Source organism: Triturus cristatus, chromosome 2_2 (genome assembly GCF_964204655.1).
Source record: "Triturus cristatus chromosome 2_2, aTriCri1.1, whole genome shotgun sequence".
NCBI classification, from domain to species: Eukaryota; Metazoa; Chordata; class Amphibia; order Caudata; family Salamandridae; genus Triturus; species Triturus cristatus.
In genome coordinates, this window is record NC_140582.1 from 23,944,439 (window position 1) to 23,962,055 (window position 17,617).

At 40.9% G+C, this 17,617-nt stretch overlaps 3 pseudogenes; all 3 read left to right on the forward strand.

The window, feature by feature from the left end:
* The first annotated feature begins 847 nt into the window (after nt 1–847).
* LOC146861769 (5S ribosomal RNA) lies at nt 848–966 on the forward strand (annotated as a pseudogene).
* A 12,434-nt stretch (nt 967–13,400) lies between these two features.
* Nucleotides 13,401–13,519, forward strand: LOC146861770 (5S ribosomal RNA; annotated as a pseudogene).
* Nucleotides 13,520–13,630: 111 nt separating this feature from the next.
* LOC146861771 (5S ribosomal RNA) lies at nt 13,631–13,739 on the forward strand (annotated as a pseudogene).
* Nucleotides 13,740–17,617: the final 3,878 nt, after the last annotated feature.

The window sequence follows — 17,617 nt, forward strand, 5'->3', positions numbered from 1 at the left end:
TACCACTCTGAAAGCACCTGATTTTGTCTGATCTCAGAAGTTAGGCAGGATCGGGAATGGTTAGTAACTGGATGGAAGGCCACCTGGGAATAGTAGGTGCTCTAGGCTTTTCAGCTTTATTTTTTGATTTAGGTTAAGTAGGTGGCACGTTTGACTTGATATGGCCAGCACTGAAGTTGAACCAAAAAGATCCCAAATGTCATATCACTTCATGCCTCTGGCCATACCACCTTGAAAGCAGGGTTGGGCTAGGTTAGTGCATGGATGGGAGCTCGCCTGGGAATATCAGGTAGTGTAGTCTTCTCATCTTTTTTTCTGCTTTAGCTGAAGTGGGTGGTATGTTTGCCTTGCTTTGGCCAGCACTGAAGTCGATTGAAAAAAGCTAAGATCCCAAACGGTGCACTTCAAGCCTACAGCCACACCACACTGAGAGCATCTGATCTCAGAAGTTAAGCAGGGGTGGGCCCGGTTAGTAGCTGGATGGGAGACTGCCTTGGAATAGCAGGTGCTGTAGGCTTTTGTTCTTTTTTTTTTTGTTTTAGGTGATGTAGGTGGCATGTCTGACTTGCTATGGTCAGCAATTAAGTTAAATGAAAAAAGCCCAAAAGTCAGTGCACTTCATGTCTATTGCTATACAACACTGAAAGTGCCTGTTCTCACTAGTTAAGCAAGGTTGGGCCTGGTTAGTACCTGGCCGGGAGACAGCTGGGAATACCATGTGCTGTAGGCTTTTTATCTTTTTTTGTTGCTTTAGTTGTAGTGGGTGCCATATTTCACTTACTATGGCCAGCACTGAAGTTGAAAGAAAAAAGCTAAGACCCCTAAACGTCAGTGCACTTCATTTCATATCAACGGCCATACCATCCTGAAAGCACCTAATCTCGTCTCATCTCAGAAGTTAAGCAGGTTTGGGCCTGGTTAGTACCTTGATGGGATCCTGCCTGGGAATACCAGGTGCTGTAGGCTTTTCATCTTTTTTTTACTTCGTTTTAGGTGAAGCGGGTGGAATGTCTAACTTGCTAGTCAGCAATCAAGTCAAATGAAAAAAGCAAAGTCCCCCAACGGTATTGTACCTCATGCCTATGAAGATACAACCCTGAAAGCACCTGATCTCATTTGATCTTAAAAGTGAAGCAGGATCAGCTCTGGTTAGTACCTGAATGGGAGGCCACTCGGGAATAGTAGGTGCTCTAGGCTTTTCATCTTTTTAAATTTATTTTTTGCTGTAGGTTAAGTGGGCGGCATGTTTGACTTGCTATGGCCAGCACTGAAGTCAAGTGAAAAAAACTAAGATCCCTAACATCAGAACACTTCATGCCTATGGCCATACAACCCTGAAAGCACCTGATCCCCTCTGATCTCAGAAGTTAGGCATGGATGGTCCTGATTAGTACCTGGGTGGGAGACAGCCTGAGACTACCAAGTGCTGTAAGCATTTCATCTTTTTTTCTTTTTTTTTGCATTAGGTGAAGTGTGTGGCATGTCTTACTTGCTTTGGCCAGCACTCAAGTCAAATGAAAAAAAGATAAGATCCCAAATACCAGTGGACTTCACTTCTGCGCCCATTCCACCCTGAGAGCATCTGATCTACTCTGATATCAGAAGTTGAGTAGTGTTGGGCATGATTAGCATCTGGATGGGAGACCACCTTGGGATACCAGGTGCTGTAGGCTGTTCATCTTTTATTTGTTTACTTTAGGTGAAGTGGGTGGCATGTCTGACGTGCTATGGTCAGCACTGAAGTCGAATGAAAAAAGCTAAGACCCGAACATCAGTGCTCTTCATGCCTATGCCCTTTACCACCCTGGTAGCATCTGACCTTGTTTGATAACGTAAGATAAGCAGGGTTGGTCCTGGTTAGTACCTAGATGGCAGACTGTCTGGGAATAGCAGATGCTAAAGGCTTTTCATCTTTTTTTTTGTTTTAGGTGAAGTGGGTTGCACGTTTGGCTTGCTATGGCCAGCACTGAAGTTGATTGAAAAAAGCTAAGATCGCAAATGTCAGTGCATTTCATGCCTACCGTCATACCACCCTGAAAGCACCTGATCTCAGAAATTAGGCCGGATCGGGACTGGTTAGTACCTGGATGGGATATCGCCTGGGATTACCAGGTGGTGTAGTCTTTTCGTCTTTTTTTGTTGTTGCTTTAGTTGAATTGGTTGGATTGTCTGACTTTCTATGGCCAGCAATGAAGTCAAAAGAACAAAGCTAAGAACACAAATGTCAATGCACTTCATGTCTACAGCCTTATCATCCTGGTAGCACCTGACCTTGGCTGATCTCGTAAGTTATGCAGGGTTGGTCCTGCTTAGTACTTGGATAGGACTCCACCTGGGAACAGCAGGTGCTGTAGGCTTTTCATCAAACGTCAGTGTACTTTGAATGAGCCTGGGCCCACGTGTTCAGTTCAATTCCAATATCGGTCACCTGATGGTTCTTTTTAGCAGCATAAAAGCATGGAGGGGAGTAAAATGTCATAAATCAGTTGAAATACAGTGTAACACAAAGGCTACACAAGAACGCAAATCGAAAACCAATTGAAGGTTTGTCAGTTTTATAACAAATTAAAGAATAGTTAAACATACATAAATATACAGCATTCTTTCCTGACTATCCCTATTCTGTTCTAAAAGTGTTATCCCTAATTTAGGATAAAGCAAAAGGGCATTAACAAGAGAAGGTGTCTGTTGGCAAAGCCTTCTTAAGAAGTCACTCCGCTGTAGGATGTGTAGGAGAGTAGGATCTGCTTCATATGTTTACCCCCACTTTTTGCTAGGATTCTGGGTAACAGACCCTGGTGGGAGGCAGTCAAGTCACCCCATCCTGGATTCCCCTGGGTGTCTAGTTTTCAAAAATGTATAGGTTTGCTAGGTTTCCCAAGGTGCCCGCAGAGCTAGGGTTCAAAAACTACAGCTAGACATTTTGCCAAAAAAGGGTCATTTTTCACTGCTAAATTGAGGTGTGACCACGTCGTGTTTTGCGCCGTTTCCTGTCGCGGGCACTAGGCCGACCCACACAAGTGAGGTACCGTTTTTCTCGTAAGACTTTGGGGAACGCGGGGTGGGTGGAAATTTGTGGATCCACACAGATTCCGGAACTTTCCACCACAGAAATGTGGGGAAAATGTGGTTTTTTTGACAATTGTTTAGGTTTGCAAGGGATTCTGGGTAACAGACCCTGGTGGGAGGCAGTCAAGTCACCCCATCCTGGATTCCCCTGGGTGTATAGTTTTCAAAAATGTATAGGTTTGCTAGGTTTCCCAAGGTGCCCGCAGAGCTAGGGTTCAAAAACTAGAGCTAAGCACTTTGCCAAAAAAGGGTAAATTTTCACTGCGATATTGAGTTGTGACCACGTTGCGTTTTGCGCCGTTTCCTGTCGCGGGCACTATGCCTACCCACACAAGTGAGGTACCATTTTTATTGGGAGACTTAGGGTAATTCAGATTTGTAAAGGAACTGTTATTATCTATTGACTTTCGATGCATTTCTGCCTTCCAAATGAAAGATATTGTGTAAAAAATAAGTCATTCTAAAAAATGACTGATAATTCTCATGCTAGTATGAGTATTCCCAATTTCAGAAATGTGCAAATATCTATTGTTTCTAAACTCTATATTTTGTTCCCATTTCAGAAATACATAGGTGTCTTTCATACCGATTCTTCCATGTACACATTTTTACAGAATAATTACTATATGCCCGGTACATAATAAAAAACCATTGCAAGTTGCTGCTCAGTTTTTGGCTCTGGGTTCGTCGGGTTCTTGGTGAACCTACAAGTCCTATATATCTCCACAACCAGTAATGTCTAGCGGATGTAATGGTATATTGCTTTCAAGGAGCTGTCAAAATTAGACGAAGTTACAGGTGAAAACGTTGACACAAAATGCTGGTTTTTTCAACTAATTTTCAATTTTTCCTATTTTTAACTGTTAGTTTCTATAAGAAAACCTTGATGGATCTACACAAATGACCCCTTGCTGAATTCAGAATTTTGTCTTCTTTTTGAAAATGTATAGCTTTCCAGGATCCATTATTGCTTTTGTACCCATTTCAGCCATTAACTGGAAGGAGGTCAAAAGCACAAAAAATAGCAAAAATAGGCTATGTCCCAGAAAAATGCCAAAACTGTGTAAAAAATGTTGGGTTTCTGACAAAAGTCTGGTATCCCCGAAAAGCTGGGAAAATGGTGATTTCAACCCCACAAACTCTTTTTTGATAACATTTGCAGGGAAAAACCCAGATGCTTTCATTTGCAGCCCGTTTTTCCCATTTTTCCAAAAAAAAACAAAATGTTGCTGTATTTTGGGTCATTTCTGTAATCCCTCTAGGAGAATCCACAAACCCCGAGTACCTTTAGAATCCCCATGATGTTGGAAGAAAAGGACGCAAATTTGGCGTGGATACCTTATGTGGTCAAAAAGTTACAGGGGTCTCAGCGCGCACTACCCCAAATAGCCAAAAAAGGGCGTGGCACAGGAGGGGAAAAGGCCTGGCAGCGAAAGGGTTAAAGCACCTGATCTCACAAGTTAAGAAGGTTTGGGCCTGGTTAGTACCTGGATGGGGGATGACCTGGGAATACCAGGTGCTGTAGGCTTGTCTTCCTTTTTTATTCCCTTTAGTTGAAGTGGGTGGCATGTCTGACTAGCTATGGCCAACACTGAATTCAAATTAAAAAAGCTAAGAGCCCAAACGTCAGTGAACTTCATTAGTATGGCCATACCACCCTGAAAGCACCTCATCTTGTCTGATCTCAGAAGAATGGTTGGGTCTGGTTAGTAAACGGATGGGAAACCGCCTGGGAATGGCAGGTGCAGTAGGCTTTCCATCTTTTTTGCAGGTGAAGTGGGTGGTTTGTCTAAATTGCTATGCCCAGCTCTGAAATCAAATGGAAAAAACCTATGACCCCCAAACGTCCGTGCACTTCATGCCTACTTCAAAACCACCCTGAAAGCACCTGATCTCACAAATTAAGCATGGTCGGGCCTGCTTAGTACGTGGATGGGAGAGCGCCTGGGAATAGCAGGTGGTGTTGTCTTTTCATCTGTTTTGTTTTTTACTTCAGATGAAGTGGGTAGCTTGTCTAAATTGCTATGGCCAGCACTGAAGTGGAATAAAAAAATCTAAGACCCCAAACATCAGTGCACTTCATTCCTAAGGCCATACCACACTGAAAGCACCTGCTCATGTCTGATCTTGTGATTTCAGAAGTTAAGAAGGGTCAGGTCAGGATAGTATCTGGATGGGAGACCGCCTGGGAATACCAGGTGCTGTAGGATTGTAATCTTTCTTTAAACTTTAGGTGAAGTATGTGGCATGTCTGACTATCTATGGTCCGCCCTGAAGTCGAATAAAAAAACACTAAGACCCAAAATATCAGTGAACTACATACCTATGGCAATACCATACTTCAAGAGTATGATCTCAAAAGTTAAGCACGGTCTGGCCTGCTTTATAACTGGATGGGAGATGGCCAGGGAATACCAGGTGCAGTAGGTTTGCTTTTGGTGAAGTGGGTGGCAAGTCTGGCTTGCTATGGCCAGCACTGAAGTAGAATGAAAAAAGCTAAGACCCCAAACGTCAGGTGACTTAATTCCAATGACCATACCACCCTGAAAGCACCTTATCTTGTTCGATCTCCAAAATTAAGCAGTATAGAGACTGGTTAGTACATGGATGGGAGACCACATAGGAATACCAGGCTCTAGGCTTTTCATCTTTTCTTTTCTTGTTTAGGTGAAGTGGGTGGAAAGTCTGGTTGCTATGGCCAGCACTGAAGTTGAATGAAAAAAACTAGAAACCTAAACTCAGTGCAGTTCATGACACGCCGATACCACCTTGAAAGTATCTGATCTCAGAAGTTAAATAGGGTTGTGCCTGGTAAGTACTTGAATGGGAGACCGCCTGGGAATATCAGGTGCTTTAAGGGTGGTAAGGCTTTTCATCTTTTTTTTGCTTTAGGTGAAGGGGGTGGCATGTCTGACTTGCTATGGCCAGCATCGTAGTTGAAAGAAAAAAGATAACACCACAAACGTCAGTGCACTTTCTACCTACGGCCTTACCACCCTTAAAGCACCTGATCTTGTTTGATCTCAGTAATTAAGCAGGGTCAGACCTGACTAGTCCCTGGATGGGCGACCAACTTGGAATGTCAGGTGCTGCTGGCTTACCATCTTTTTTCTTTTTTTTTTAATTTAGGTTGAAGTGGATGGAAAGTTTGACTTGCTATGGGCAGCACTGAAGTTAAATGAAAAATGCCAGGACCCCAAACTTCAGTGCACTCCTTGCCTACAGGCCATACCACCCTGAAAGCACCTATCACAGAAATTAAGCAGGGTCGGGCCTGGTTTTAAAATAAAACATTTTATTGGCATTTTAAAAACAATGCTGCATACAACACGCCAGTTGCTAATCTATGTATAGCTATCTTAACAGCTGCCCAATGTTGCAATGACAAATGTTATTTCATGCTTGCTTGATCCTCTGCACATTACATGAAGGAAATTATAAACACCCTTTTGTAAATCACAAAGAAACATCTTCAAAGCCCCATAGGGCCTTTTAAAAAGAAATCCGCTCCATTACCCTCCAGATTATACACAGGAATCTAGATTCGGTGGCTGAAAAGCTACACAACACTTCCCCAAAAAACCACCAACCCCTATTCCCCGACCTCCCCAAGGCTAACCGTGTCTCTCACACAGTCGCAGAGTCTATCGGCGTATCAACAGCAGCCTCCTGATGTTCTTGTGCCCACAGAACAAAAGGCTCCCAAATGTCCCTGGGTCTGGAAGTTGAAGGCATTAATTCCCAGAAGGTGGTCCATTGTGAATGCCCAAATGTGAGGTCCCTAATCCACTCTTTTTTCGAGGGAGCCCCCTTTCGCCTCCAGTGCATGGCTACCTGGCGCTTAGCAAATAACAGTAACATCGCATGCAATTTGCGGACTTTGACTGGCGTATCCTTCACATAACCTAACAGCCCCTGTATGGGGTTAGGATCATCAGGCGTGCCTATTATCTGGTGAATCGTGGTAAATATGTTGGACCAATACAATGTCAGCCATGGGCAGCTCCACGGCATGTGTAAAAAAGAAGCAGGAGCAAAGCCGCATCTCCAACAGCTGTCCTCAACTTTCAGTCCCATTTGATGCAAACTGGAAGGTGTTCTATAAATCTATGCAAAAACTTAAAGTGGTATAGGCGGAGTTTATAGTTAGGGGACAAAGCTGTAAGCTGGCAACAGCAGTACACCCACTGGTCCTCCGTGAGAGGAACTGAAAGTTTGTCATTCCACGCCTGGAACGCCGTGACTCTGTCAGAGGAGCCGACACTTGCATGTGATTGTAGATCCGAGTAATTAGTCTGCGTGGCTACGTTGATTTAAGCACATTTTCCAATGCAGGTAGGAGTGGCATGGAGCTCGGGAAAGTGTCATGTAAGGACAGGCAGGCTGCCCGCAGTTTGTAGTATACAAAGAGTTTGGAAAAAGGCACAGCCTGACCCTCCACTGCTGTCCGGGGGGGGCTGAAACGTTTCCTCCGGGTAGAGGTCCGCAAATCACAGCTTCTGTGGTAAGGCCTTGCTGATACTCTCACCCACATTTGGCAGCATAGGGTTGTGTGCCAGAGGTATGGATGGGGCATAGAGAATAGGAATGCCAGCTCTTTTCCGCAACTCATTCCATGCCCACAGCAAGGTCTCTATGCCGTCTCTGGGATGCCTGTAAGGTTGATATAGAGCGACTGTTAAGGGGACCAGTGCCGCAACATCTGTTTCCACAGCCACATGGGGTTGGAAAGGAGTCGGTGTACCCAGTGTTAAAGAAACTGAGCCTGAGCGCTCCATGCATACAACTTCATATCTGGGGCTCTGCCGTAAAGGAAGCGTCAATAGGTCCCTCGAAACTCATGCCTGCCCACCCGCCCAGACCAGCGAGACTAGAAGGGATTGAAGAGATTTAATGAAGGCCTGCGTTAGGGGAATGGGAATGTTGACAAATAAATACATTTTGGAAGCACCACCAAGGATCGGGCCTGGTTAGTACCGGAGGCCACCTGGGAATGCCAGGTGCTGTGGGCTTTTCTTCTTTGTATTTTTTTATTTACGTGAATTGGGTGGCATGTCTGACTTGCTATGGCCACCAATGAAGTCGAATGAAAAAAGCTAAGACCTCAAACGTCAGTACACTTCATGCCTACATCATACCAACCTGAAAGCATCTGATTTCAGAAGTTAATCAGCGTTGGTCCTGGTTAGGGCCTGGATGGGAGATTGCCTTGGAATGCCAGGTGCTGTAGGCTTTTCATCTTTTTTTTTGCTTTAAGTGTAGTGGGTGGCATGTCTGACTTGCTGTGACCAGCACTGAAGTATTGGAAAAAAGGTAAGACACCAAAAGTCCGTGCACTTCATGCCTACAGCTATACAACACTGAAGCACCTGATCTCAGAAATTAAGCAGCATCGGGCCTGGTTAATAGCTGGATGGGAGACCGCCTGGGAATACCAGATGGTGTTTCTTTTCATCTTATTTTTTTTTCTTTGGGTGAACTGGGTGGGATGTCTGACTTGCTATGTTCAGCACTGAAATCAACTGAAAAAAGCTAAGACCCCAAACATCAGCGCATTTCATGCCTACGGCCATATGTTATACCTGCTGTTAGCACTTGTGTTCCCTTTTCCACTCTCTCTAATTTATTTCTTGTGCATGAAATCTTCCACCTTTTCTCTTGATGCTGACATTTCAGATCTTTGCTATGTTGCTTATTTGCGGCAATGGTTCTGATATCATTCTGTTGCATGCTATTGTTCCTATGTCATCCTTTGCTTGCATCAGACTTCACGGTTGTATGACATAATTTCGACAGACAGAATATCGACCTACAAATATATCGCAACAAAAATATCGATGTCAAGAATATCGACATCCTATCTACAACATGGTAAGTACAAAAATATCAAAAATTAAATATCGATGTCAAAAATATCGTTATTAAAAATATCGTTTTTCTTTTACTTTAAAAATATATGTAAAATAAACCAAATTATACTTAGAAATTAAATAAACATAATTATTGTATAATATTTAAAATGTATTATTAATATATATAATTTAAGAAAACTTTAATTAAACATGTACATATAATATATAATATATATACTTACTGAATAATTAATTTTACTAATCATTTCTGTAACGTATAAATTATTAAATGTTTTTAAAAATTACCAATACATCTATACACATAAAATAATAACATTAATACATATTTAATAATTACATATATCAAATAATAATCAATATTTTTAATGTGATTAATTTTTATTATTAATGATATGTTACAATAGCAAAAAAAATACAAAACATATGAAATATCAGACACAATAAAACTACTAGTCCAACTCCAACAAAAACAACAATAAGGAAAATGTTGGATACCGTAGGGGTAAAAATTACTATTCCAACTCCAAAGAGTGCAACAGTAGGGAAAGCGTTGGATAGCGTAGGGTTAAAATTACTATTCCAACTCCAGAGAGTGCAATAGTAGGGAAAGCGTTGGATAGCGTAAAGGTAAAAATTACTATTCCCACTCCAGAGAGTGCAACAGTAGGGAAAACGTTGGATAGCGTAGGGGTAAAAATTACTATTCCAACTCCAAAGAGTGCAACAGTAGGGAAAGCGCTGGATAGCGTAGGGGTAAAAATTACTATTCCAACTCCAGAGAGTGCAACAGTAGGGAAAGCGTTGGATAGCGTAGGGGTACAAATTACTATTCCCACTCCAGTAAGTGAAACAGTAGGGAAAGCGCTGGATAGCGTAGGGGTAAAAATTACTATTCCAACTCCAAAGAGTGCAACAGTAGGGAAAGCGTTGGATAGCGTAGGGTTAAAATTACTATTCCAACTCCAGAGAGTGCAATAGTAGGGAAAGCGTTGGTTAGCGTAAAGGTCAAAATTACTATTCCCACTCCAGAGAGTGCAACAGTAGGGAAAACGTTGGATAGCGTAGGGGTAAAAATTACTACTCCAACTCCAAAGAGTGCAACAGTAGGGAAAGCGCTGGATAGCGTAGGGGTAAAAATTACTATTCCAACTCCAGAGAGTGCAACAGTAGGGAAAGCGTTGGATAGCGTAGGGGTACAAATTACTATTCCCACTCCAGTAAGTGAAACAGTAGGGAAAGCGCTGGATAGCGTAGGGGTAAAAATTACTATTCCAACTCCAAAGAGTGCAACAGTAGGGAAAGCGTTGGATAGCGTAGGGGTAAAAATTACTATTCCAACTCCAGAGAGTGCAATAGTAGGGAAAGCGTTGGATAGCGTAAGGGTAAAAATTACTATTCCCTCTCCAGAGAGTGCAACAGTAGGGAAAGTGTTGGATAGCGTAGGGAAAAGAATTACTATTCCAACTCCAGAGAGTGCAATAGTAGAGAAAACGTTGGATAGCGTAGGAGTAAAAATTACTATTACCACTCCAGTGAACCCAACAGTAGGGAAAGCGTTGGATAGCGTAGGGGTAAAATTTACTATTCCCACTCCAGAGAGTGCAACAGTAGTGAAAACGCTGGATAGCGTAGGGGTACAAATTAGCATTCTCACTCCAGTAAGTGAAACAGTAGGAAAAGCGCAGGATAGCGTAGGGGTAAAAATTACTATTCCCACTCCAGTAAGTGAAACAGTAGGGAAAGCGCTGGATAGCGTGGGGGTAAAAATTACTATTCCAACTCCAGAGAGTGCAACAGTAGGAAAAGCGCTGGATAGCGTAGGGGTAAAAATTACTATTCCAACTCCAGAGAGTGCAACGGTAGGGAAAGCGTTGGATAGCATAGGGGTACAAATTACTATTCCCACTCCAGTAAGTGAAACAGTAGGGAAAGCGCTGGATAGCCTAGGGGTAAAAATTACTATTCCAACTCCAAAGAGTGCAACAGTAGGGAAAGTGTTGGATAGCGTAGGGGTAAAAATTACTATTCCAACTCCAGAGAGTGCAATAGTAGGGAAAGCGTTGGATAGCGTAAGGGTAAAAATTACTATTCCCACTCCAGTGAGTCCAACAGAAGGGAAAGCGTTGGATAGCGTAGGAGTAAAAATTACTATTCCCACTCCAGAGAATGCAACAGTAGTGAAAACGCTGGATAGTGTAGGAGTACAAATTACTATTCCCACTCCAGTAAGTGAAACACTAGGGAAAGCGCTGGATAGCGTAGGGTTAAAAATTACTACTCCAACTCCAGAGAGTAAAACAGTTGGGAAAGCACTGGATAGCATAGGGATTCTATAAACATAATAACCAATTAAATAATTAGTTATAAAAAAATAGCATATTAATAACTAATTTACAAAATATGTATTATTAAATACCAATTATTTAAAATAAATATTTATATAAATAACTTTAAATTACATCCCACACTATTCCCCCTTTAACACACAACACACTACACATACAAAATGCACAATACATTTAAATATCAGTTTATCTATTATTTACAATTAATAATCCATTCTTTATAATTAATAGACTTATTATTTACAAATGTATACATATTAACTACCAAATTACAATTATTCACAAATTAATTATTATTTAACAATACATTAATTAGCAATAACAACAAAGAACATGAAATAATAAATTATTTATATTTACTATATTTAACGTACTAATAACAATTAATTACCAATTAATAATTAATTAACACATAATTATTATTAATTACAAATAATTAAAAATTATCAGTAATTTTTTTAATTTAATTACATCCCACCCTATTCCCCTATAAACCCACAACCCACTACACATAAAAATTCACATAATTAATTTAAGCATCAATTAATCACTTAATAAAATTAAATCACCAATTAATTAGTAATTAACAATTAATTAATTAACAATACCAATAAAGAAATATTAATATTAAACTAATTATAACTTATATAATTAAATTAATAAAATTAATTTACAATTAATAATTAATTAACAATTAATTAATCAATTAATATATTTAATTAACAATTAGTAATTAATTAACAATTAATTAATCATAAATACCAATTAAACAATACATATTAATTAATTAATTATAATTAAATTAAATCCCATCCTATTCCCCTATAAACCCACAACCCGCTCTGATACTAAAACGCTAAATTATATTTTAAATAATTATTAATCTCTAAACATTTATTTTTAAATGTATTAAAATACATTACAATAATCTTTCACATACAAATAAAATACATATTAAAATACATTACACTAATAAAATATTGATATTCTTGACATCGAAATTTTTGATTACGATATTACTTACATCTATATTAATGACTTCGATATTATTAACCTCGATAATACTTACCTTGGGGTCGATATTCTGTCCATCGATATTCTTGACTTCGATATTCTTTACCAACGATATTTACAACTCGATATACTTGTAGGTCGACATTTAAAACTCGATATTTAGACTGCTCACCAGACTTCACTGCCATTCCATTTAGTGTTCTTTTGTAATTAATATAAAGAAAGGAGATGTGTTATACCTGCTGCTCAACCAGTGTGACTGTGACGAGAGAATGTTGGTGAGCAGAATGTTGGTGAGTGTGTGAGTCAGTTGGTGGATGGGCTGAGCAGCAGGAAGGCTGCTCCTGGTGGGGCTTTCTTATTACCATTATCTTACCTAATAAATCTACTTAAGCGATCAACATGGAAGTGAACCATCATTCCTTTACTACACCATACCACCCTGAAAGCACCAGATCTCAGAAATTAAGCGGGGTCGGGCCTGGTTAGTACCTGGATGGAAGACTGCCTGGGAATACCAGGTTGAGTAGTCTTATCTTTTTTTTAGCTTTAGGTGAAGTAGGTGGCATGTCTGACTTGCTATGGTCAACACTGATGTCGAATGAAAAAGCAAAGACCCTGAACGTCAGTGCACTTCATGCCTATTACCATACCACTCTGAAAGTACCTGATCTCACCTGGTCTCAGATGTTAAGCAGTGTCAGGCCTGGTTAGTGCCTTGATGGTAGACTGCCTGGCAATACCAGGAGCTGTAGGTTTTTCATCTTTTTTTGTTTTTCCTTTTGGTGATGTGGGTGGCATATTTGACTTGCTATGTTCAGCCCTGAAGTCGATTAAAAAGACCCTATTCGCCCGTACAATTCATGCCCCTGGCCATACACACCTGAAAGCACCTGATCTCGTCTGATCTCAAATTATAAGCAGTGTCGGGCATGGGTAGTACCTTGTTGGGAGACTGCCTGGGAATTTCACGTGGTGTAGGCTTTTTATCTTTTTTTGTTTTTTGCTTTAGGTGAAGTAGGTAGCATGTCTGACTTGCTATAGCCAGCAAAGAAGTTGAAAGAAAAAAGCTATGACACCAAACATTATTGCCCTTTATGCCTACGGCCATACCACTCTGAAAGCACCTGATCTCGTCGAATCTCAGAAGTTAAGCAGGGTCGTGCCTGGTTAGTACCTGAACAGGAGACTGCCTCGGAATACCAGGTGCTGTAGGCTTTTCATCTTTTATTGTGCTTTAGGTGAAGTGGGTGGTATGTCTGACTTGCTATGGCCAGCACTGAAGTCGAATGAAAAAACCTAAGACCCCAAAACATCAGTTCACTTCTTGCCTACTGCCATACCACCTTGAAAGCGCCTGGTCTCAGAAGGTAAGCAAGGTCGAGCCTGGTTAGTACTTAAATGGTAGACTGCCTGGGAATACCAGGTGCTGTAGGTTTTTTTCATTTGTTGTTTTTGCTTTAGGTGATGTGTGTGGCATATTTGACTTGCTATGGTCAACACTGAAGTCAAATGAAAAAAGCTACGACCCCAAACGTCAGTGCACTTCATACCTATGGCCATACACACCTGAAAGCACCTTATCTCTGATCTCAATAGTTAAGCAGGGTTGGGCCTAGTTAGTACCTGGATTGGGTACCATCTGAGAATACCAGGTGCTATAGGCTTTTCATCTTTATTTGTTTTTGTTTTAGGTGATGTGTATATGGTCAGCTCTGAAGTCGAACGATAAAAGCTTGGACCTTAAATGTCAGTGGAAGTCATGCCTAAGGCCATACCACCCTGAAAGCCCCTGATATAGTCTTATCTCAGAAGTAGTTAATCAACGTCATGCCTGGTAATTACCTGGATGGGTGATTTCCTGGGAATACCAGATGCTCTATGCTATTGTTTTTTTTTTTTTGCTTTAGGAGAAGTGGGTGGCATCTCTGACTTGTTATGGTGTAATGAATGTGCGTTTCACTAAAAGGACACACCCAAACCCTGCACTCCCACCTGGGAGGCAAATTTACCACTGCACCTTTAAATAATACACTTTGAGCAGCACTTCCTAAAGACGAGGAAAGGACACAGCACTCCCTTTAGGTAAGGCAAGAAAACTAATTCTGGTGCATTTGAAATAACACACACAAGTTTATTAATGCAATGTTTAAAAAGGTAAGCCAAATATATCAGAATCAGAATATGCTTTATTTGATTTTAGCCATTAAAATCACAAAAGCAAACAAAGAAAATACAAATATACACGTTACGCAGTTCATTAGAAAAAAACAATGCTAAGCTGCTCATATTAATACATTAAGAACAGGGCAACCCTACAGCTAATAGTACAGACAAATGCAGTTACATAGAAATGTTAGCTATTTATTCTTTTCCTTGCTTTTAAGATGTTGGTTAGAAAGCTGGCCATAACACCAATGCAATACACGCTATCCAGCAGCTGCAAATATAAAAAGGCAGGACGGCATTGCCTCCATCCCCCCAACTTTAATAGGGGCACAATGCATCTTGATCTTTCCTTACCATAGTATTTACAAAATAAAATCGCGTGGATAGTGGTTTGAGGGGAAATGTTGTCACAAGGGCAAGGGCTGAGATTACTAGACCAATCATTCATCCTTGATAGCTAATTAGACGATGAAAAATACCAAACCTAAAACGTGTTACAAGATATCTATCATATCCCCCATACAACATAAAAGGTACAGTTGTATTTCATAAGTAATCAAGGTAATTTGATGTTGGACTACCATACATTTATTCATCTCGGTGGACAATTTTATGCGACTCAAGATGGGACATGCAACTTGCTTTAAAATCCTTCCTTGGTTTAGAATTCATTGACTCAGGGGGAAGTGTAATATTCTTGATGCCCCCAAATCAGACATGAAATTCTTAACATATTTCAACCAAGTAATCTTACTTCAATGATCCAAATTCATTGAGTCCTTGATGATTTCCCTGTTTAGGCCAGTAAAACTTGAGGTCCAAGCGCAGTGCCAAAGAAGCACCGGTTGTAATTTAATCACATCTGTAATATAGGAAATACCCAATTCGCTGTGACAATTAAAAACTGGGGAACTAACAGGTACTGCTAAAATATACCTTAAAAAAAACGTTTTCCACGCATTGTATAGAAGATACGTCGTAAAAACCCCAAACTCCTGCCCCTAATGTCGCAATGCTCACGTATTTTGCTTGATAAATCTTTAGGAGGATCCCCGGAGGTCTTTTACCCATTTTCCTCGAGAAGTTTACCGCGGCCACAGTCGACTTCATAAAAAGAAGGCTCCTCGCCTTGACTGCGGGCCCCCATGAACCGGACTGCTCAAACACAATACCAAGGTATGTGAAGATGTTGGTGGAGGCAACCCTGCTATCTCCCAATGGGAGACTGCTAAATTTTTTCCTCCCCCGCCCACTGGTCATAATAAAAGATTTTTGGGCATTTAATTTGAGCCCCAGATCATCCATAAAACTGGTGTACGAAGCAAGGGTCTTCTGCAGACCAAGCTGCATGCAGGCCATGAGTACTGCGTCGTCTGCGTAGGGAAGGGACACAATCGGAAGTTTGTTCACATATGGCGGGTCTCTGGACTTTCCTGCCAGTTCCTGTTCCAAAGAATTTGTATATAAAGTGAACAGGAACGGCGCCAAGACACAGCCTTGTCTCACTCCCCTCTCCACTTTAAACGATTCAGTACACTCCTCTTTGATTCCGTACCGCACCTTAGCGGTGGCCCTTGAATATAGTTGTCTTAGGAACTGGACCAAAACTTGATCGACCTTCAAGTCCGCCAGAATATCCCATAGTTTGCTGTGTATAACACAGTCAAAGGCGGTTGTGAGGTCTACCAATGCCGCGTAGAATTTCCCTGCCTTTGCATGGGTGTATTTTCTTATTAAAATACTTAAATTTAAAACCTGCTCATTTGTTCCGAGGCCCTATCTAAAACCATATTGGACGTCACTTAAAATATTATTCTCCTCTGCCCAGGTCTGCAATCTGTCTAGGACTATCCTTCCTGCTACCTTCATCAGGGAGTCAAGTAGGGATATCAGGCGATAACATGCTGGATTTTCCCTATCGCCTTTTTTTAAAATCGGTACTATTACGGATTCAGACCAAGTTTTAGTAAAACCATTCTTGCAGCAAGCTTGGAGAACCCATGTTATTAGGGGGGACCATAGTGAAGGTGTTAACTTAAACAGGTCAATAGGGACCCCGTCGGGCCAGGAGCCTTGCCACACTTGCTTGCGTTAATCGCCCCAATAACATCTTCGTGAATAAAATGGAGTTCAATTGGCAAAAAAGTTAAAGGATCTCCCCTCTGACTGTTCGCAGTGTTCGTGGTACTATCTGCACTATCCTGTGATTTATAGACGTTTGAGAAAAAATCTATCAAGATTTTCTAATCAATTGCGACCGCTAATGTCGCAACATTAGACTTGGTAAAGATCGGAGCATTAACTGCCCTCCAGAATGATGAGCTATCTTTGCTCAGAGATACTTCGTGAAGGGCATCCCAAGCTAGGTCTTTTAACTCTTTCTTTCTAGTTTTTCTAGCCAAATGGTACTTCCTTCTACATTCTCGGATTTCCTCCTGATCTCTCTCTGCCCTATGTAAAGCCTCTTTAAGTCGTGTATATGTTTTTGTACAATGCAAATCAAACCATCAATTTTTACAGGATCGTGAACCCTTCGTTTCCACTGTTAACAGGTGTTGGATAATCCGGTGATTTCAGAAAAAGCATTATCATGGGAGGTAGTTTCCCCCAGACATGTTAAAATTAAATCATAAGCCATTGTTATAATTTGCTTATTCAATTCAGCAGGGTTATGACTGGACCAACGTAAGGTATTTCCTTTTAAACGTGCAAGGGAGATGTTTTTGGTCCATGCCAATTAATATTTTTAATGTGATTCAACAGCAGTGGGCAGACAAATGTTGATACTCAAGGGCAGGTGATCACTCAATACATTTGAATGTATTTTATAATTTGCAATAAAATTAGCATAACGGTTAGGAGCAATTATAAAATCTATTGTAGATCGTAGTCCCCTACCAATAAAGGTGTAATCAAACTCCACATTCGGAGAGCACAGACAGTTGGCAAACCCAAGATCATATGAGAACAAAATTTAATTGCGCATCTCCCCCCTGGAAGTGTGCTCAAGATGAATCGGAAATACATCCTCTTCTACCTCCATACCACAGATTTCCAGCCCCTCCCCAAACAGTAATCATTTCTGTACTAGTGTTTGCCCTTAGTTTGCCTAGGTCCTCGCTTAGCTGTTTTAAAATGGGCCCCAGT